Source organism: Pleuronectes platessa, chromosome 4, assembly GCF_947347685.1.
Source record: "Pleuronectes platessa chromosome 4, fPlePla1.1, whole genome shotgun sequence".
Taxonomy (NCBI): Eukaryota; Metazoa; Chordata; class Actinopteri; order Pleuronectiformes; family Pleuronectidae; genus Pleuronectes; species Pleuronectes platessa.
Genome location: NC_070629.1, coordinates 13,465,913 through 13,489,761, shown reverse-complemented (window position 1 = coordinate 13,489,761; position 23,849 = coordinate 13,465,913). Strand labels below are relative to the sequence as shown.

General features: G+C 40.2%; 1 protein-coding gene and 1 long non-coding RNA gene across 2 annotated transcripts in view; one reads left to right on the top strand and one right to left on the bottom strand.

Annotated features, from left to right (window-relative positions):
- LOC128437703 (AP2-associated protein kinase 1) overlaps positions 1-23,849 on the bottom strand; it is a 63,891-nt gene that overhangs the window by 23,828 nt on the left and 16,214 nt on the right. The gene's annotated exons all lie outside the window — the stretch shown is intronic.
- LOC128437705 (uncharacterized) lies at positions 6,940-7,698 on the top strand. The gene is made up of 2 exons (XR_008338257.1): positions 6,940-7,080; positions 7,433-7,698. It is a non-coding gene; the product is annotated as an uncharacterized LOC128437705 (long non-coding RNA).

Genomic DNA, 23,849 nt, shown 5'->3' with positions numbered 1-23,849 from the left:
AATGGAAGTCAATGTGAAGTCCAAATAAGGATGGCTGCACAAATATGTGTGTGCGTGCCTTAGCCTTTTATTGCTATTTTTTTTTATTGTTATTCAAGCAAAATCTATAAACTCTATCTTCAATACAATAAAGTGTTAAGTAACACATAATTACCCAAACACCCTTGGGATTATTTGTTTTCAGTGTACAGAACAACCATTCAGTCTAGCAAATGCCTTGGAAACAGTCTAGTCACACTTGCAAAACATGTGGTGACCAATTTGCTAAAATAATTGGGCCATTAGGCCGTTTGAGCTGCAGCGTTTTTATTGCCCTGGTGATAAATGACAAGGCTTTCATGCATTCTTTCCCCTGTGTTCATCTACAATGTCCTGAATCTCTAGCAAAAGGTAAACATACTTTGTTGTCTTTTTGCGTGGTCCGCTGAGAACCAAAACATGCTGACTAGATTTAGAAAATGGTGAAAATGCAGGGTCAATAACCATTCAATATGCATACAGGGAGATAAGTGGACTGACTGTAATCGGGCCTGTGTACTGAGTAAAGCAACAGTTACATCGTTGGAAAAGTTGGAACTGTCCCTTCTTACTAAATTTGACATTTAATGTTTGTCTCTTAGTGGATCACATAATACATTTCTGACAACCATCCCTAATGTGAACTGTTCACTCTGATTGGATCATTGGACAATATATAATATTAACGAAGTAAATGTACTTCATTATAACCTATAACTGCAAAAGGAACCTAATTTCATCTGACTTGCAAGGTACCACAGGAAATGAAGCCGGCGTATCTCTTTGGGATATACATCTGAAAACATCAAAACCACAGTTTTTTCTTCTTCATTTATGAAATGATACACAAAGACAAAATAACTTTTTCTTATTCCTCTCATGGTCACAGGGACAAGAACGTGGTATTAAATTATTAGCCTCAGTTCTTTCTAATGTACTTTAGAAATAACAAATGAAAATAATCAGAGCAATCCCAATAGGGTCCTTGCAGCGGTTTCTGCTCTTCGGCCCTAACAAGGATTTTTCCTTTAGAATCCTCTCAGATGATGTAAATTTAAAAACTGATTTGGTGGCCAAAGACTGAAAGTTTTTGTTGGAACTGTCTGAGCTCCTACAGAAAATGATTCAGCTGACCTTTATGTTTTTCTCAGTTGCAGGTAATTGCTCTCATCAACATGAACTTGTTCAGTGAGTCGAGATGACCTTTCAAAAGCTTTCATTGTTGGGGTGATGTCATACAGTTCAATGTCCTTTGTCTATTGTCTAACTGTTCAGATGTATTAACTCATGGAATTAATACAGGGTTTGGTAACATTATTAAATTCCAGTGGCTCAGGATAAATAGATAAAAACGTTACTCTGCCCTGATGCTAATTGAAACTGTAATGTTGTTTATAAATGCAGAATTACATTACACGGGAAGAATATGGGATGTGAATACGCCACTGCAGATAATCAAAGACTCTCCAGCCTGCATCCAACTTTTGATTAGATATTCCATCAGGCTTGATGAAAACAGAACAAAGAAATGAGGTCGGGATGTCTGTGTGTATAAAATCCAAATCCCAGCTACTGATGGATGGTAATTTATTTTCGAGTGTGACTGTCTGATGCCTTTCTATGTGACAGTTTGTTTTGGCGTTTGCTACTATTTTAGAGAAGCCGATTATTAGCTGTTTGGAGTGCATGAGACATAACGTACCCGCATGTGAGAACTGTAGTGCCCTCTCCCACTCCCAGTAGCAGACACTCCAGACATCTGGATCTCATCCCCCGTAAAGGGAGAGCCAATCATCACATACCTGAGCAAACACTCCTGACTTTTACTGGATTCGGTTATGGAGAAGTTCACTGTAAAAACGAAAACTTAAATTTGCTCCTCTGTGTGATTTTTTTAATAAACTAAACAAAAAATATTTAATTGCATTATAAACTTAAAAAAGCAGCTGCATCCACTAACATTATTAAGTTTATTGTGTGAAGTTGGCCTGCATACTTAATGTAAGCCAAACAAATACATTTCATTTTAAGGTCAGGAGAGGGTTTCACACAGGATTTTTTTCTGACCACTTCCCTTCTTCTTGAGTGAAGCCTGTCGTCATGAAGTGAGTGTTTTGTTTAAATCTACTTTAGAAATGCTGTCTTTGCATTTAGGAGTTTACATTAGAGGGGAAGCATGTAGAATCTCTTGGGCTCTCTAAGGCTCTCTTTGCAAAAAATATATTATCCTCATATCTAAGTTATATAAACTGTGTAATGAGCCTAAAATAAAAAAACATAGTGTTATTGTTTCGATAGAATGAGCTTTATATATATATATATACATATATTTGTATATATATTATGTTTACACTACCGCATTTCTCACGTTGCCATGTTGGATCACCATAGTGCTCCAGACGCCAGAAGTGGACAAACCAGTCAGAGGTGGCGTCTCGCGTATGTGTACTGAAGAAGCAGCATGAATTTAACAAAAGAAGAAAAAGTTGGACAGGGAGGTTGTTATGAAGGTGTGTGGGAAGTTTGCGAACAGAAATTACTTTGAATGGATGATAATATTTATCAACAGAAAAAACAAGGGAGCGTACAAACACGACGAGGTGAAATGAAACAGGACATGACGACAGAAACAAGGATAAACTATGTGTTGTTTCCAGGATAGAAAACTACTGCGAGACAAAATGTTTCAGACCGTTTAAGATCATAGATGGAATTGTTGAGACATCATAGATTTATTTAGTTTACTTTGTTGAACTTCCCATCTCCTAACCCTGTTCTTTTACAGTTGTCTGATGGACACAGATACTGTACAACAATTTCAATGAAGGAAAAAGCCTTTTTCAGATGCAGCTTTGTTTAACACTGCGGTTATAATGTTGATTCTCTGCAGTATGATAATAACATAACATGTGATTTGATTACTGGCTGTAAAAAAATTGCCCCTCAGGGATAATAAACACATCTTTCATCCTTTAATGATACGATTATATGATAGAAATAATCAAAAAGTAGCCAACTTTGCATTTAATGTTTTTCAGAAATTCTACAGTAAATCACTTTAACTTGACATGCAGACAGTGGGGGTCACCATGATCAAGAGTGAGATGAAATATCTGTGTCACCTCTCAAGGAATTTTTTTAATAATATTTAATAAGACCAAGTTAAGAGTGCCACAATGAGCAATTAGCAAACTTTGCCTAAAACATACATATTATATTCCATCTTATATCCCCTTTCTATGTTTTGTGTGGAAATTAAATCAAATGTTCTTAATAAGTATCATTAAACCTTCAATGTTTGTCCGGTTTGCGCTCAAAGGACCTGTACCGTAAGACCAGGAATAGAGGCGCATTAACTTTCAAAGTATGGCTTGCGTGACAGCGTTTCACAAATGACAACAGGACCACAGTAGTTTGGTGTTTTTAAGCAAGAAGGCCACTGTGGCTCTTTCTCACTCAGGAAGGGAGGGATGAAGTGAGGAGCACTCAGTCAGTTGCAATGATACACACTTTTAAGAGAGGTCTTGCCAATTTCATACAAGTTAAGGTTGCAAAATATTAGGAACACATTTCAGAATAATTCCAGGATTTCTGCTATCATAGGATAGGAGGACACCTACACCATGAATTGCCTGGTGCACTGGTGTATTATACTGCCTTACTTTTAAACAGGTGAACCTAATACAATGAAACAAGCGAGTTTACTGTATATGCTCTATACTCTGAAAAGAAGGCCAGTTTGTCTCTGCTCTCCTGTTTTTCTACTGATTTCCAGACATTTGACATTGCACTGCATCAGAGGAGAACATGTTTCGAGGGTCTACCCATGTTTGTTTGAGTCTATACAGAGGACCTCAAAATTCTATTACAATAAGTTACCTTGAATGTTTGAGTTTTCCCAACGTTTTCATTTTTACAGTGTTCTAGCCTTTAATTGTTGCCCCAATTTGTCAGAAGTGTAAAGGTTTCCATAAGTACGATCCAAATACTTTTGGATAGAAATTTGTCTCAGTAAAGAATTCAGACACCGTGCATTGAGGTTCATTTTGAGTATAACACAGAAACAGTTTATTGGAGGTATAAGATGATCACTTCCTTTATACCACAGCCTGCCTGGTGCAGGTCACGAATGTTGCTGTTTTTTTAACATGAACACAATCCCTCCTCACACTCTCTGGTTCAGTCTTCACCTTCAGCGGGGCCTCACCTCAAATAATAGCGGATAGCTGAGAACAACAGTATTATGGATAATGAACGGATCCCTTTACCTGTTTATATCTGATTGTTTTTCAGATAAACCTTTTTCTGACTTGACATTCCGTTGCAAAAAATTTAAAGAAAATGTCTCTTTTGAATTTGGAGTTTGGTCGTGATCCGACTGTAAGTTAAGCTTCATCTCCACCTTTACTTACAGTCTCCAACAGAAACTCAGTGATTTTTCATTCCTCCTAAAGAGTTAACTAAAGAAATGTGAAATGAAAATATGAAGTGCGGTGTCGAGGTCAAAAAGAGAGGGCATTTGAAGGCAATCAACTGAATACTTATCGCTATTATTCGTTCATTTGTTTGTAATTAGCATTTCTATTCAGATTTGATGTGGCTGAATCTTCAACCTGCACATGGTATCGTGGCTTCAGGGCTGTAGCTGCCAGAAGGTCATGTCATCTGTGGTTTTCACTTTTTATTTTTGTGAATTTGAGGGGAACACAAGTGCATTTCCATAATCAAATCAAAAATGCACATTTGTTGATTCTGGTATGTGTTTACATATAAAGGGTTTCATTATCAGATGAGTGTGTTTGGAAAGAAAACAAACCAGACTGATGAGGAGGTCAACTTGAAAGATAATCAGTCACATTATTTCTGTAATGTGTGAGATTATTCAATTTATCATGAAAAAAAACCTTGCTGTTTGCTCAGATTGCAAAGTACGATCTGGTCTGCGGTTTGGCATGTAGCACATCTGGTAGACATTAAGTCTCTTATCTTGTAGTGAACCTCTTTATATTTATGCCATAGACTGTACATTAAGACTGTACACCCCCTCCTCCCACTATCCAGAAATGAAGCTAAAATGTTGCGGATATAAACTCCACCATGTTGCGCATGTGGAGCCAGAGTTCGCGCGGTAGTGATCAGGGATGTAGCCACCGAAGCAAGGTCCTACTGATACACGAGTTTGACCAGTCATGAATATCAGCTGTCAACCATGACAATTCATCCTGCATCAAATGAGTAATTAAAACCAATTTTTGACAGAAACCATGTGTGAGAAAAAATGATCTAAGGACATTTTTAGTTTGGCCCATGTCCCATCTATTGACACAGATGGATTTATGACCTATACTGCAGGCGGGCACTAGGTGGCAATCGAGATAATTGAGCTTCATTTTTGGTGAAAGGTCCTTTCATCCATCTTTACATAGGGCCTATGATTTACACTAAAAGCTGTGTGATCTAAGCAGACTGCAGCAACCACTCTCTCCAAAGTTCACAGGAAATAAGTTTCCATCCCTGCTAAACCCCACCAACCTTTGAACCGCAGTCATCATCACACTGACTATGTGCTGTATTACAGACTACATAACAACTCATAGATGTCATAGACACAAGACTTTGTCAACAAAGTATTATTCAATATTATTGACGACATTATTATTATAATTGTCTATTAACAGCATAGCTATTTCAATCATCCTATAACCAGCTCTGAGATCTGGATATTGAAATCTTTGCTCTCTACAGGCCTTTCTAAAATTATTGCCCTCTGGCCTGCAGGAGTGAGAAAACACTGTTGACACCAGCACAGAGAAACAATTATCACACAAACTCATCATCCAGCTGACATGTATGGATTTAGATTTGAAGCCATGCAGGTTCCATTTTGTGATGGTAGCACTCCCCCCTGAGCCCTCTGTGGTGAAGCCTGTGTTATCCTGATTCAGGTGTTGTGTTTGTGTGTTTGTGTGAACAACTTCATCAAAGAGCCGCTGACCCGCTCTACAGATTGCAAGCGTGCCGTTTGCGGCACCAGGACGTGCTTCTCGTCACAGGTCTGTGGTGACAGGCAGGTATTCTGTCAGCTGCAGACAATGCAGAAGCCGATTTTGGATTAGAGTCATGATTGCTATGGCAGGTGGGCGGATGGTGTTGACGGCAGCGGTGACAAATTGCCGACCTGCCTGGAACAATCACACTATCTGATGGATCACATTACATTTTTTGGGGAAAAGGAAAACAAATCGAATCAAATCTGTGAATGTGCAGAATGAATTTGTGCGTGTGTGTTTTTCTTGAGAATGTCTGTGCTTTTAGCCCAGTGTATTTGTGCACATCATTATCTATATAGAGCTTTTCTAGTCTTGATGACCACTCAAAGTGCTTTAGATTACAGTTTACTGCCATTCACCCATTCACAGAAATTAAAACAGTGCATCTATGAGCAGCACTTTTTTCTATCAAGGGCAGTATCTTGCACAGGGCACTTCAGCATGCATATGGAGAAGACAGGGATACAACCGCCAACCTTCTAGCTAGAGGACGAATGCTCTACCCCCTAAGCCGCTGCTGCCCCATAAGTATTATGGTCAATATAAATATGAAAAGTTGCGTTTTTAATAAACTAGAACTAATGTATCTCTGCATGAAAAAGCCTCACACCACTAAATGCCCCCACTCCTCATTAGCATCACTTATCGGCCCAACCAGTCGATGGTAATCTGTACCGATCGGTCGTCTCAGGAAGAGCGAGGAATGAAGGGAAGAGACGGAGGGTAAACTTCCTGTGGAATGTGCTTTTTTTTTCCGGCAAAGGGTGGAGTGCTTCTAAGAAACAGAAGGGGGGAGCATCTTACCCTGTTTCTTTTAAAAAATATTTATGGTCACAGTACTCAAAGAAATAATTCTTCCCGTGTAAGTAAACAGAGGCAGTCACTCCATTTTCAGGGATGAGGAAATTAACTTGTCAAAGCCTTGAGGGACAAGGAGCACATTTAACAAGTTGAATAGTTGAAAAATAGTCACTTGGCTGTCAAGTCATCAGATTATTTTTCAAAACTAAATGTAAGTGCATTTCTTATTTCAAATATTAATTAGCTGGTCGGCAAATGGAGCAATAGTTCTGGTATCAATTGTGGCTTAAAATTCCTTCATGTCGAGAGAGGAACTTCCGCCTTTTTCTCTCTCATTTCATCTACGTTGAACATTTGTTATTTAGCGTGACTGCTTGTTATTACATAACTGGCATGTGACAAAGCTGAGTTTTTATTGTAGGTGCGTAAATTTTTTTATATTTTAAGCTTTTCAAATTTGGATTTTATGAAGCAGATAGTACGAAATCTCACCATGTGAGTGGTGATAATCAAGTGAGCTTCAGGTGACATGTCTTGTTTTTATCTGTTTGTCTTAAATACAGTGCAGTTGGTTTCGCGATGTCTGTTCTCAGGGGATTAATGAGAAAGTTCCCAGGATGACCATGAGATCACATCCCTGTGGGGAGGCTGTCAAAGTAAAGACCACTTCCATCTGCGGCTTCCTCATAGATTAAGTGTGTAAATATGTGAAGCCTTAAGACCCTACTGCAGTAAATTAACTGAATATGACCGTGATTAATAACTGATGTGTTTGTACTTTTGGAAATTAAAGATACAACATGCAACATTAAATGCTGCAATGATCCCACTGATGGTTCTGTGTAGAATTTTTATTTTCATACTGCAGTAGAGCTAATAATAATAATAGAGAGTATAAACAGTAAGTGGGTCTCTTGGGAAGCTATACTATTATTTTGTTTACAGAAAAACTAAGCACTTATATCCAATCTTAAAAAGCCGGAGGTTTTAGTTTGTAAAAACTATCTATTTACTCTTACATGAAATTAAATATGATTCGGAAACTCTCTGTATGGTGTGATTGGACAGATGTTTTCAGTTGAACACTCAGGTTCAGTTTATGGGTTTTTATGTCTGTAGATTTGTAATAAGGTCATTGTCGCAGAATTATAACGTACAACAACAACAACAACGTTGGCAGGTGGAAAATCCCACAATAAATTTTAAATCTTTATTTTACACTTACTATTAATACTTTTTGGTAAAAAAAACATGTGGAATGACCATGTTTAAATATAGACAAACTTGTTTGTTTCAGTTTGCGTTGTGATGCTCTGCTCTGCTTGTATTTATATTAGAATGACAGGTCAGGCTGTTCCTTCTGCTTGCTTCCGTCTTGTTTCTCCACAGCAAGTGCAATGCATGATGGTATATATATCGCTCGGTTACTTTTCACAATGCATTGTGGGAAACATGAGTACACTAAATAGGTTATGAAAAATGTCATTAAATATTGCGACAGCACCACAAAATAATGAACTCACTATAAAGTGTGATATATAGTGATTAGTGTGTGGTTTCAGCCTCCGTTTGCTTCCCTCAGTCATTGCAAGGACGCAATCTACTCTCATGTCTAGTTTCCTCCTTTGTTAGTCTTTGTACTGGTTTAGCCTTTAGTTAACCCTTGGATACCTTCACCTATGTTTGGGCAACTCTTTTGTGTGCTGACCTTGTTTTTCAAGAGCCTTTTGAGCTTTCCTCGTCTGAGTCTTGCTTTTGTGTCATGATTGGTTGAGCCAGTTCTTAACAGTTACTTACTTTAATTTGCTGAACATTGACCATAATGTTAGCTTCAATCATCCATTAATTATTGCTTATGCTTAAAGGATCGAAGGGGGGGCTGGGGCCAATTCCAGCCAACATTTGGACAGAAATGGGGTACAACCTGTACAGGTCGCCAGTGTATCGCTGACTTGTTCACTACAGCACAGAAATCTGAGGAGCTTTCAGGTGAGGGTTGGTGCTGTATGCAGGAGGCAGGATGAGATTAATTCTACTGTGGAGATCACGTGTTTTTATTTACAGCACATCGAAACCGCCGTCTGCCCTGATCAGGAAAATCTCTCTTGACATCTCCGTCTGTGTCTTCTACTTGTATGGATCGTCTTTGGCATCCAGAGGAACTATTTTCCATCATTTAAAAAAAAAATCCCTGTTAGAAACATCATCACATCAACACTCACTCTGAATCCTCCTCTGGTTCTCCTGCTGTGTTCTCATATAGGCAAATTCGGATTTTATCCAGAAGGGCTAGCAGGAGAAACTCCAAAGAAAATCCAGAGCCTCTCACTTGGACATTTGTGCTCTCACATACAGCCCCCGGAGAATGTCAGTAAGAAGATTATACAGACTTCAGCGCATGAAAGCAACTAAACAGAGACCATTCACACCTATGGACAATTTAGTGTCTCCAATTAACCTAATCCCAATCTGCATGTATTTGGACTGTGGTAGTCTGATTGAGCACCTGGAGAAAACCAACACTGTCATGTAGAGAACATGCCAAGTCCACACAGAAAGACCGAACCAAGTTTCAATCCTTATTAGGCATGTTAGCTTCAAATGATCAAAACATGTTATAGACATTGTGAAGCTTTCATGCTTTTCGGAATAATGCATTTGTACGTTTCACCTGCACAAACTGAGGTCTTTCAGCTGAAGCACACTCAGAGTTCTGAGGGTCATGAGATCATTGTTTCACTCAGCTGCCATTGCCTACGTGCAGTTCCACCAAGCTGCAGACTCTGTCAGAGCCTACTTCATGCTTGGCTGAGGGAAAAGGTTGACAAACACAATACAAATGACCAGTCACTGTAAAATGAGACGGATGGTGTGAATTGACACAGGCATTACGGGGGTTGTCATACCCATCAGCAATGTTTCCTGAGCCTGACTCCTCATCTCTGCTCTCCAAAATAGCACGTAGGTTTCTAGCAGGCAGGACTGACTTAACAGACTGAGCAGCAGTAGGAGAATAATGCTTTCTCCTGTTAATAGAGACTTGTCTGAGAAACTCCTTTCATCACCAACACACCTTTTCATGGCCGATTACTGTCGATCAAATAACATACAGGATTTACATGTAACTCATTATCACCAGATATTCACAATTAGGGTCAGTTGGAAAGGGTGTTTATGTCCAACAGGACGGATGGACATGTCTGTGATAACAGGACTTAGTATTATCTTCAGTGTTATGCGGGGAAGCTCTGTGTGCTTCCCAAGAGATGTCAGCACATGCCCCGGGATACACATCTCCAAAACCTGACTCAGAGCCTCACTCTCCCCCATCTGCCCCAGAGGATTTTATTCCAACAATCACAAATGAAGACCACACTTACTCCCCCAGCGTCACTCCTGTCCCCCTTCTGTTACACCACAGTCCTCTTAACCCCCATCAGTTTCACCTCCAAAGGCCATCAAATTTGATTAATCTCCCAAGGACAAAGTCAGTGCAGCCATCTTTTTATGTGAAAAATGTGAAATCAGTGTGGTGCCCATACAAAGAAAAAACACATTCAAAGAAAACACGCAATGCCAAAAGACAGAACAGGTTTATCTACCCTCAAAAGTGTATTTGCTGATAAAGGACACACCTGGGACCATGCAGAGGTCACCATGGCCATAGAAAGACAGTTTTAATTATAGTATTCAAATAAATGAATGAATAAATATCACTGAGTTGTAGTGATGATGTATGTTAATTATGGCAGGGGGTGGGATGGGGTGAGGGAGAGGTTGCAGTGTAATTGTTATTAACCATTAAGAAGCTTTATTGCTTGCAATAAATATCTATTCTTGTGTTGGATGGTTTAGTCTTTACAGAATGACCTGGAAGAAAGGGTAATGGGGAAAATATTGCATTTCATTATGATCGTAACATTTTGAAATAATTGTGCTTCATGACATTGTCCTGATGAAGGATGAATGGTTTAGGGACATTGGGTTGCTTAAGTTGCTATACAGAGTGCAGGTAAACCAGTGCTGATCTCAGATTTACTGTGGGCTTGCTCCTAAAGGAAATGAGGAAGCTCGTAGTGATAAAAGAAGAGAGATTCTTATACAGATCTGATGCTGAAGGGAAAGGTTAGCTTGCAACACCCAGACATGACCTTACACTTTTTTTCGTCTAACACAAGATGCACAGTCTTACATTATTTGACATTTGCGTTCTCACATACAGCCCCTCCAGAAGATTTCCAGGAAAACAGCCAGAGCTCAGTGCATGTCTGAAAGCAGCCTCACGTTATGATATACAATAATATGAAACAGATGTCACATATTAGAAATATCAACTGACAATATCCGAGGTGTTTTCCCCTCCTCTGATCTGCCACGTCATGATTTAAATAATTATTTTGTTTTATGACAGCATACCATGTTCCTTATTTGCACAACATTTACTCTACTCAGTAACTGTATTGTACTGTCCAAGTTTACTGAGCTCTGGGAACAAACTCACAGGGCTTAAAAAAGAGGTCAGACAGGGTAAAGAACATGAGCTGTCAGACGATCAAACATGTTTTAAAACAAATGATTTAAAGAGAGATTTTTACAGACATTATTTGGGTTTCACCTTCTACTGAAGTGCTTTAGTGTATATGGTCAAAGTAGCCAATATAGGGATGTTGCTGTGTTCCCAGATGTCAGAAATGACTTAGTTGACTTTAACGGTTAAGAAATCTGGGAGAAAATGTTGAAAAGCGACCAAAGAAAATGACATTATCCTTCAAGCTCCTCTAGTAAGTGAGAAAGTATTGTGTCCATCAACAAAGCTGTATTTTCCCTGGTTATTTTAAACTGCTCTTGAATTAATAAACATAAAGTCTTGTCATAGAGTTTAAGTTGGCTGCACAAATGCTGATGTTTGCAACAGAAGTGGCACAGGGAGTCCAGTTTATACAGCCCCTGAGTAATTGCTTACTACACAGATATAACTGATTTTGTTCAAATAACAAGTTAGCATATGTTATTGTGGGTATTGTGGGAAAGCAATTACCTCAGCGCTTGGCTCCCAAGTGAGAACCTGAGTCTTTGGATGTGAGTGTTTTTCTCATGTTTTTAAGTCATTTTCTTCAGCAGGACAGATAAGTTTGGTCATAAGTACTCACTGTTTTTTATGAAAAAAGAAGTGTTTGAAATAACTGAAGGGATTTTATTTTCTGTCCCTGTCGACCAATTCAATAAATCCCCTCTCTATCAATCTATGAACTACTGTTTGATAGAGCGGTGTGTGTATTTCCATTAGAAGTTGTCAAAATGAACCATGCAGAAGCCATTTCCTTGGGTTTTTCCTTGGACGTGGTTGGTTATAAATCACAGAAACAGATGGTTGGGTAGTACAATGACAATTTGAAATAGTCCCTCTTCTGATACACCGTTGCTTGTAGGGAAGCCACAGAAAGCTTACTTCACAATAGACACAACTCATGTCTGCACGCCCATAATCGGAGCCCATTGGCTAATGTGCAACGACCTAATAGCCTCTGGGGGAAATAGCTGTATGGATATATTTTGGGGCTTCCAGTGTAGACAGCGGATGCCTTGGCTAAGACTGCATCTTCTCTGAAACAAAACACAAACAGTGGTACTTTTTGTTTGGGTTTTGGGTCCAAACGACATTTTGGCTGATCTCTATTAACAGCAATGTGCGTGTGAAAGCAGATAAATTAAAAAGCTGATAGCAGATGCATTTCAGTCAATGTGTCCTCTTTTGCTCTCCACATGGACTCCTTACCTGCTCAAAAGTAATTGCTAAAACTAGAAATGGAAACCAGAAGGCTTCCTGCAGCAAAATGTTGTCCCTCCCCTAAGGATTCAGATGTAGAATCAGTTAATAGAGAGTAGTCGGCCTTTGAACAAATGGATCAGCACAACACTTCATCACATAATTAGTAACTCTTACCATGCTGAAATCCCACAATTGATTGCCTTTAGTTGCTAACAGCATGAACTAATGTTGCTAATAATAATGCAACTTATAATACTCTGCCCTGACATCAGCAACTATACTCAGGGCATTTCACTGCCCTCAGAGCACCATTTCACCAATCTAATAAAAAATGCCTAATGTGTCCGGTAATCATCCCAATTATCATGAGGAAAGACTGCACTGTGGCAATGTGCAGCTATAACGTCGCCAATAGCCTCTGTAAGCTGAACTCACATTTGTCATTGTGATATTTTCCTATGGAGCTCTCTCAGCTACTCTTCTCAACCCATTATTGTAGGTGCAAAGGTGCAACACACTGCGTCTGATACATTATGCTAACACATTTAATGTCCACCTTGAATGGCTCCTTACCGTTTATCTTAAGTAAAAATGACATTATATCCCTATTTGAAACTAAAACTAAGATACGAATTAGGGTGTAATGTGTGATGTGAAATGGGTGGATGGATTGATAGATGGATAGACGGATAGACAGATAGACAGATAGACAGATGGATGGATAAATGGATAGATGGATGGATGGATTGATGGACAGACGGATAGACGGATAGATGGATAGATGTTATTAATTCTAATTATGGCACAGGCTGAAAATAAAGAGCCTGTGATTTGTTTCCAGAGCCTGCGATTTTTTCCCCACCACATTTATTTCAGATTAGGTAAGGGTATCATGATGTAATGCATTCCTAGTAAGAACTCAAGCGAAACAAAGTGAATGACAAAAATGTGTGTAATAAGGAAGATCCTGTCAACAACGTTGTCTGTTACTTAGACCCTGAATCAGTAGTATTAAGCTTTAAGGAAGAGTTTTTTTGCATTAATTACCAGTTAGATAACAATATGTTGCTGTATTAATGCTGCAGCACAAGTAATTGAACGACAAATGTGTTTTAAAAAAAGTCTTCATGTCCCAATAGCCATCAATAAGTTCAGTTGTCTGTGGACTGTTGTACAAACGACCAATCATTTCATTTGACAGTGGTCAGTCAGTGGACGTTCAGCTGTTTTGGAGGCGTGGCTTTGAAGAGAGGGCTGATGGGAGGTGATGTTTTGATTCTTTTCAACGGATAGCCTGCTCTTACTAGCTTTCCAGGATTACAAACTCTAGCTTTAACGTAAGTTTAACAAAACACTTCTCACTAAAAGTCAATTTAATAGCTTTTGCTGGAGCGTGTAACAATAAGTGTTAATTGGTGGATGGAATTTACTCAGACATGGATATGTTGAAACATAAATTGAATCATGTTTTTCAGTGTCTTTGTATTTAGGATAAATCTATGTATCAGTGTTTGTATTGTAAGGAAATACAACTTGAACTAGATGCCTGCACTGGCAAGGGCTGACTCAGCGGACAGCTATGTAGAGACAATCACTGGGGCCTGAGAACAAGACTGGAATGTCAATGTACCGATTCACTTAACTGCCCTCTATGCCCCAAAATAACCCCCTGAGGCTTTATAAATACATATATGGTTTATGCAACTATCTCTGGTTTTCCTATTTAGATCCTATACCTTGGGTCTCAAGGGTCTTGAGTCTTTGAAGAGTACAATTATACTGAGGATTCCCATTGGACTGAGGAAAGTTCTCACAATTAAAACAGCGGTCATGGCTCTTTGTGTGTTTGAGTTTGTGTCGTCTGTGTATGTGAGAGATTAATCATGCTGGCATAAGTTCACGTTGGGATCATGTATCCCCACCCCTCACGCCCACTATCCCCATCCTTAGTCCTCATTTCCCATTGTGTCCTCCAGTAAAAACAGCCTGCGTTATCTCCTTGATTGCTGATAATTCTGGCCGCGCAAATGCAACACTGTTTGTTCAGCCATTATAGACAAAATTCACCAGACAAGCCTCTGTGCTTTGCTCCTACTATCCAAGTGAAACTGAATACCGACGTCTAAAAACAGACATCGAAGTCATCTGAGCCAGCTGTGGTCGGCCTGCTCCCTGCACTGAAACTCAGGGCAGCTTAATCACAAACATCAGTTTCATCATATTTTTGAAGTTGCAAAGTTTAAGTTCTGATAAACATGCAGCACTGTGGTATGCAATGACGTCCAACCGGCTCAGGGTTCCTCTAATGCTGACTCACTCGAAAACAAACAGCCTGTAGGTGGCTGCCAGGTTCTGGCCAAGAGTTGAAAGGTGAAATTAAGGTTTATCTGATCTGGAACGAGAGCCTCATACAATCTGATCATCTGATGTAAGAGGCATACCATCGCTCGGACACAGGTCACTCCCTATAAAGCCAAACAGCGTGTGGAAGAGAGGAGATTGTTCTCGGACCACACACCAACAACCACATTTGTTTTTTTTCTACGTCAGATTGTCTGTCGAATGATCAAAGACAAGTTTTTTTTGCTCATGCAGCCGGGGAGAACACAATGTCTCCTTTTACTGCAGCTAAACTTAACATCAATATGTTGATAGATAAGCTGATATCATCTCAGAAGTTTGTGCAATGTTAACCAGCCATTGAGTCCCTTTTGTAAAATCAATCATTGTAATTTATATGTTGAAATGTCCCATGAAAGTGTTGAGTGTCGGCAAGCCAACCTAAATCACTCATCGTCTCTCTCAGCAGGACGACTAAGGAAAGTGAGACATACGCAGAGTAAAACAACTCAATCTCTCCCCTTTAACACGGCTTTCATGCACACTTAAATACTTTGCTTTTTCCTGGAGTTGTGAAGCTGTGGGCTGAAAGGATTTAGGGTCAAAGCCTGGTCAGTTGCAATCCTGCCATCTGGGCTCTACCTGCTTTGGGAGCCGCAGATGGAGGTGGAGTTTACACAGCACACACGGCAACACCATTCATTCAACACGCCGACATGCGGCAGTGGAAATTTCCTTTGTGCCTTGATCGCATCGAGGGTTTAAAAAAAGCTCGGTGTGGGGGAAACTTGATTCTCTGTGGTTCTGGAAATTGTCAATGACAAGCCTGAGAATTTGCACCTGTTATGAATTAACACAAAGGTTGATGCACTGTGTGCTCATACAGTTGTACAGTTTTAATAATTCTCTACCAGTAGCAGCAGTTTTGTTCCCTAAAAACAATGCATTTTGTTTAACTGTGTAGTAATACAAATCTAATGTTTAATACACCTTTTTCACACAGCGTGCAGAACAGCTCTGGTCTCCTATCATGATGATAACTGCTATGATATGGAGACAGTTTGCAGTCTGAAGTGAGATCAACTGTGTCCCACATGCCTATTGAAGAATGTGGAAAATGCAGGTGTCATCAGGCAGAGAGCTGTCTCCTCAGGTGACCTGAGTGACAGAAGTATGACTCTACCACAAGGGCCAAAGTATTACATTTTATTGTATTAAGAGAAAAAATGAATGCAAGAAAACCGAGTACTATATGTTCCTGAAATGCTGTGTATCACTCAGCCTACCTCCTCACCGTCTGTTGCCTAAGCCTGGACCTGCCCGCCTGGCATCAGGGTCCATCATGGTGGGCGGGAGGATAGGGGAATGCTGGAGAAAATCAAACAGGCAGCAGCCCAGGAAACTCAAGAGGGAAGCACTATTTCACTTTCAGATAAACGAGGAATCCAATTCGTAGACACTGCTAAAAAAAGTTAGAAAACAAACAGCAAATAGAGACAGTAGAGGCAACAAATTGCATACTGCTAAATCTATCTGGAATTCAGCAAAAGACTGTGTGGCCGCTTGGTGTCAATACTAGTCCACAGTTCTAGAGCCACTAAAACGAAGTTTGGAAACGCTACTGGCCCCATTTTAGTTTTAAAACGATCAAAAGTGTTTTGTGTACATTTCAACCACCCCTCAATTAGCATAGTGGTGAGTACATAATGATTGAATTTTCATTTTTGGGTGAACTATCCCTTTAACTTTCAAAATCAACAAGGAGGTGAGACCATAGTGAGAGGTAACACTAATCCAATCCAATCCTTAGACATAGTGTGATAAAATAAACCCTGTCCGGTTTCCCATGGCTCCCTGCAGATGCCTGCATTAACTCTCTCCATGCAAGAAGAAGAGCAGGTGTTCCAGAAACAATCGAGAGTCAACGAAGCACATCAAATTAACTTTTATTTCTGGCGTTAGCTGCAGTTGAGCTCATCTCTCCCAGCGCACTCTGAAAAAAAAATACCAGCACACACAAGCTTTATCAGTCACTCTATGGTTCTCTCAGGCTAAGTGGGTCACAACATTAGGTTGAATAACCAGAGAACTTTATTTGATTTAAACTACAGACTCTGGGCTTTGTATTAATCTTTGGAATGCAGTACCTGACTCTTGATGGGAAGGACCACACAGTTTCCTGATTAGTTACTGAACTTAACCCTCCTCTGTGTCCACATGTCTGGTTCCTCACTTGGAAAACTGGCAAATAATTTCAGCACAGTGTGGAAAATAATGGTCCATTGACAAATATTTGTTTTCACTTAAGCTGCTTGCATCCTTGATTTTTGGGCTGAGACATGTCTCACTTGGCACACAGGGGGGAAACCCATCATTACAAAAGGATTTGTGCAGATGGCTTTTTGTTAATCTGAAAACCACAAGGATTGTTTGCAACACTCGTGTGCATGGATTCGTACAGGATCACAGTCTGCCGCTCAGCGTACTGGTACTGTGATAGAGGAACCTGCGCGATCACAACTCAAAAGCAGGAACATTTTAAACAAGAAAAACTACAGTGAAGTTGTATGTAGTAAAAATGTAGTTTGAATGTTATTATAATCATATGTTTTTATTAGTTATTCCAGACTAAACGTTCCAGGTGACTTTTCACATTTCTTGAGTTACTAAATAGCTTAATTGAAAAAAGGTGTCTCAAGGCACAAACAAAAACAACATGGATGACTCAAGAAAAACAGGAGGAGTCTTAAATTGAAGGAATTAGAAACTACAGGTTGTGTAAACATGGAAAAATAAATAATAAATGTTCACCACAAGAGCAACAGGTCAATAAGCTAATGTTGACTGGGCTGATAGGGGGAGACATAAAAGCTGCTTTAAGACGTGTACTGAACTCTGGACCTTTTCCTGAAGTCTTTCGGAAGGGCTGTATGTGAGATAACAAATCTCAGAGGCAGTCGCTCAAGGTGTTACGCCGGGTTCACACCGGACGCTGATGCGACGCTGAAGCGCCGGGCAGCGCTAATAATATCATCCGTTGATCCAGTAGTATTCAAGCATATACTTACTTGTTGCTCAAACATTAAGCAACAGCGTCCCAACATTTGTCCTTTTTGGTGTTGTCTTTATACAACATGTTCCGAGGATCATACAACTCACTGCACTTCTCCACTTCAATTATTAATTTAATGTCATCCATGTTGAAGAACTTCTCCGCTGTTTGCTCCGTTAAATGTCGGGTGTCGAGGGTAAATTACGTATTCTCCACTGAAGCCTAGCCTGGAGAATACGTAGCCCCCCCCCCCCCCCCCCCCCCCCTCCCTCTCTCTCTCTTTTTATCTTTATCACTGCTTGTGTGGCTGTAGTGGATGGGCAGATTGTTGTTTTACCAACCACAATAATGTGGTTGGTAAAAGTGGTAAAATTAAAACTCCTGGACAACAGAAGGTGACTACAAAGTATGGGATGCATATTTGATAATAATGTCATATAAAATATGTCATCAATATCGTTTAAAATCATTTTTCAGTGTGTTTCCTGGCGCAATATGCTTGCGACAAGCAGAAAAAATAGACTCGACGCCCACACGGCGCTAGGCAGCCGCGGCGCTTCAGCGTCCGGTGTGACCGGCACAACGGTTTAACATGGGAGTGGATGGGAGCCAGCTGTTTTTTAAGGCTTGGAGCTGCGCTAACGCTACGGCGTCGCTTCGGCGTCCGGTGTGAACCCGGCGTTATTCTGAACTTTTCCTGGCAACCTGTTGGAGTAAAATGTCAACATGAGCCCATGTGACAATACAGAATTCCAGATAATTCACAGAGACAGAGGGGGGAGGAGGCTAACGTTTCTAACATGCGATGGATGCAAAACTGAATAAACAAAGACAACTAGATTTGTGAGCAATTGGTGATAAGGGCCTGTCGATGTAAACAAAACCTTTCTTCTGCATGCTTTAACCTTGTTCAAGAGATTTTCCTGTTGTTGTGAAAACGTCTGACCCAGACAACCTCTTGCTGCATTCCTCACATGTAAAAGGCAAACTCCGGAAAATTACCTGACCCCATTTTCTGGACATTTTCCTGAGAATGAAACAGCTCTACAGTAATGAGTCATAACAGGAGAAGGCAGTTGCCTCCAAATCTTGGTAAATTACTTCCCCTTGGCCATTAAGTGCTTGTTTAGTGCCATTAAATTAAGTTTATAAATTGACAATTATTTTCTATTAACTCCAGGTCTAATCTACCATTACGAGGCTTCAACAGTAAAGGGAAGTTGTGATCTCTGCAGCAGAAGTGGCTTCAGACAGGGAAACACATTCATAAAAGATTTAAGTATAAGGTGAATGTTGTTGCTTAGAAACTCCAAAATCCACTAAAAACCCAACAGGTTTGCTTGTTGCCCTAAACCCAACCGCAGACAAACAACCTTAGTGATCAGCTGGTGAACAATGTGGAGCATTCAGCATTTTCCAAGTTTTGTGTAGATCAAGGGATAAAAGTTAAAGCTAAAAGAGAAGTGAAATCTTCATATGACCCAAGCCAACTTTAAATGAATGCTATTAAAAATGCTAATGTCAATGCTAATGTAGCTAGGTGTCTGCTGCATGTTGGAAACAGACTAATGTTGTTTAGTCTACAAATTGGTAGACCGAAGATGAATGGCATCAAAGCTCCCCAAATGTGGGGCCAAATCATCTTGATCGCCCCTGGTGGCTGTCTGCAGTTTATGCTCTATGTGGTATATAAGCAAGTAAGGTCTTTACAGGTCAAAGTACTAAGTCTCAGAGCAGCCAAGTCTAAATAAAGATCTGCTTCAAGACTTAAGAACTCATTTGTGCGACTGAACTCTCATTCAAGTCCACAGCTCTGGCCTCATTTATCAAATTGCTATGGGATGTCATTTCCAAAGACCTGCTTTGTACAAGTTGGGATTGATCAGATTTCTATCTCTACTTGACCCATCACAACACATTCATATCTTCTCTTCTTAGCTGCCACTTGCGCAGTGGTGTTGGTCCCTCCCACCGGATCATTGCTGTAAGCCTATTGCTGATAAACTGGTAATTACAGGAGCAATCAAAGTCTCAATGACATGTAATTCCATTAGAAATCTATCCTGCTGTCTTCAACTGTAATCAACACGGTGTAATGTGATTCTGTTTCCCACTTCTCCACCCTTTGTCTAACCTTGTTGTCACTGCATGCATCAAACTAACTTGAAACAGGATGTGAGGTGACTACAGGAGCTGCACAAACACTAGAAAATCAAGATTTTGAAAGAAAGGATAGATGGAAAACCACAGGTATTAAATATAATATCCGCCTGTCACCTTTTGGTTTTATTCTACAACAGTGCAGGTGTTGGTCCGCGAATGTCAAAAAGAAAAATAAGAGTATTTTAGACCAGTTTTTCTACAAAAGGCTGCATTTACTGCCAATTATTCTGTCTCAGTGGCAAGGCAGAAACTCCAATGACTTTTGGATAACGAGGCATGTTTCTCGTTGTTTTTTGTTTCCCCCACATAATGAGGACTGGTTTCCCCTGAGCAATGAGATGTCCTGTTTGCATTTTTGGGCTGGTACTCGGCTGGCCTTGGAGCAAAGGAAAAACCAAACACAGGGACCCGGTTGTTCTATTTTAAAAGTCAGAGGAACAGGTCTGCGCTCGTTGACTGCCGACATATACCATTAGCAATGTGAGCAATGTTCCAGGAAGCCGACTGAAGAGATGCTATCGCAGGGCATACTCTGGTGTTTTCATGCCATTCATTCCCTCAGCTGTCTCAATCTGAAGTTTAAAAGCCTATCTTCTCCTTCAAGCTTGTCCAGCGTGCACCCACGCATTCTGAAATCCACATCTACCCTGTTGTGCACTTCCCTCATGCTGTCTCTGTCTCCTCAGTGAACCTCAAGCATGAACTGGCCAGTCAGGATTCTTCAAAACATACAGGTAAACAGGGCACGTTACTTGTGAAAGTGTTGTTGAGTTGTGTCTCTCTACTCTTAGTCTGTGTGGCATCGAGGTGGTGAGCATGTCATGGGACTTGCGTGCGGCACAGGAATTTCGGAACAAAGGAAGGCAGATGCCGCCTTCCCCCAACTGATCTCTTGTCCATTTATCTCTCCAGCCCATTTGGGATGACCAACTGAACAGTTAGAGATACTGTAATGGAAGTTTCCCATAGTAATAACACAGATGATGATTTATTTTATTAAGCATAATCAAGTAAATGCATTGATAAAATGGAGCCATATAACCGCAGTGTTCTGTTCACTCAGGAGTAGATTACACAACCCAGTTCCCCTTCCACATTTCCTTTTCTCAGCTTTATCTTCAATCAGCATGTTAAGCCTTATTACAATATGGTTTACATGGCGCCAGGGGCTGAGCCCGCTAACAAAGTCTTAAAGGTGCAGTCACACTTAGCACCAATAAATATATGCTTCAGCCCTCCTTCACTTTAATAGCAAAACTACAGCTATTTTTAGTTGAAAAGATTTTGGCTCCATCAGCAAACAGTCAAGACGGCACAACAACTTGAACGAACAATGGGAAAGTGAGGTGACCATATCCAGTTTGTTACCTCTGCCAAGGAGGTTACATTATCCCCCCGGACCATTTGTTCGTTGGTTTGTTTGTTTTTTAGACAACATTACACAAAAACTAGTAGACTGGTTACCACAAAACTTGGTGGAACGGTGCAATATGGATCAGGGAAGAACTTATTAAAAGTTGATGCAGATCCAAATAAAAATCTGGATCTAGTGAATTTAAATTTGTTTTTTCACAAGGAGAAATAAAGTTAGTTTTATTGAATTTTACAATATTTTTAAACTGCATATTCGCAATCAAACTTAACCTGAAGAAATAATTAAGTTTGACTTGACCACGTTCAATAAAATGCTGAAATAGCTCAAATATATTCTAAGAATGATACACTGACGCAAAAGAAAGGATACTCAAAGAAGATTTCACGATAAAGACAAGCAAAAATTCAGATTTGCGAAACCATGTCGATAGGTTCTCAGCAGGGCTGATAATAACAGGCTTTAGCAGTAGGCTTGTGTTGTTTGATGGGCCAGCGATAGGCAGAGGGTAAGAGCAATTAGAGCTGAAAAGCAAAATGCCTTAAAAGGATATGTTAGTGGCACGCAATTAAAAAAGTAAACACAAACAAAACTGTGACTCGCGGTAAAAAACAAAACAGAATTGTAGCCGTCATTAAGAAGAAATTCCTCGACCCTACAGTATCCTGGATGCTGTAGGGTCTGCAGATATTAATAGCTCAATAATGCAAAGCTTCTGGCAGCACAGTTTGTGCTTTTTCTGTATTTATTAACTGTTTAAAAGAAGCAGAAAAAATGCTGACATCCACTTGATTACAATCACAGAAATGTAGAGTAAACATTGGTGAAGTAACAGTCCCAAAAATAGCATATAATACATTCTACAGTTAAAGTCAATCTTAGCCTGAGAAATCTGTGGCATTTCCAACAGAAGTAAACAGTAAGAGAGAGGATGAATGAATGAATTAAGTATGATAACTTTAGGACAACTACGTTTTCGATTTAACAGTGAATTACTTTTTAGCACTTATAGTAGGTTATAAAGAAAAACTTCTCAATGTAAGCATTAGCATTAACTGATTTAATAGGAATTCATTGAAAACAGATTTAGAGATTGTTTGTTAACACCAGAATCTATAGTCTGATTGAAACAAAGCGTTGCTTGCAGAGCAGTTGGAGAGGAGCAGGTAAGGATTATCAGTGTTGAGGTTTGGGGGACACAGGCCAGGGAATGAGAGAAAGACCTAAGCAGGAGGCTGGAATCCTGAATCCTGTACCAAGAAGCAGGGATGGTGAGTCGCAAGGCAACTTCACATCAAACCAGGGTTTTCAGGGTTATGATGGTTGGCCACTTCTTACTGGAGTTAATCTGCTCTAATGATGGGGCAGTAATATAATGTGTATGTTGAGTATGTTGTATTTACTTCATAGCACAGGCTTTAGGGCAGGTGGTGAAGTGAAGTTACCACCCGAGCTGGACGTTGCAGTAGATAATGCAGCGACTGATTATGATGTGATACTGAGGTGATGAAGCTACTGAGGTAGAGGCGGAATAATACTCTGGGCTGAGGCCAAGGTCAGTAAATGCTTGCAGTTACAGCCAAGTGTCTAGATATTCTCTACACATACACACACCACACCGGGTCATAAGTACAACAGACGTGGGGTTAAAATACAACAGCAGGCTGACGAGTTAAATCACCAATGGATCACAGCAACTCAGGTGGATTGGCAGGAGCCAGGTATCCACGTCTAGTCACACACACACACACACACACACACAGGAATTTTATTTCGAGCAAGGGCCAGGGCTAGTTGGTGAGCATGCTAACTGCAGTAGACGTCTTCAGTGGTCGGCAGATGTGCAGGCCATGAGGTAATGGTGCAGCCGGCAGAGATTGACGAGCGCTAAGCCCACAGCACAGAGACGCACACAGAGCGAGGCAGACGGGGGAAGAGAGGAGACATGAGGGAACGTGTACAGTTTGAACCAAAGAACGATTCAAATAATAAAAAAAGCCTGTCCTCTCTTGCCACCCTCCTGAGAGGAATGTTGACATACTCGACATACACCTTTTTTTGTGTAAATGCAGGCAAGTGCTTCTGTGTGTGTTTTTAGACGAATCGGAGGAATGCAGTTCATAGGGGACTGGGTTGGTATGAGGGTTCAGGGTCTGGTAATGAGGTTCAGGTTTAGGTTTGAGATTGCAGGACGAATAGAAGTCAGTGTCTATTTGTCCTCAGAAAATCTCCTCAAAACTAAGATCTGTGTGTACTAGTGGGATTGTGGGTATGTTTCTTTCA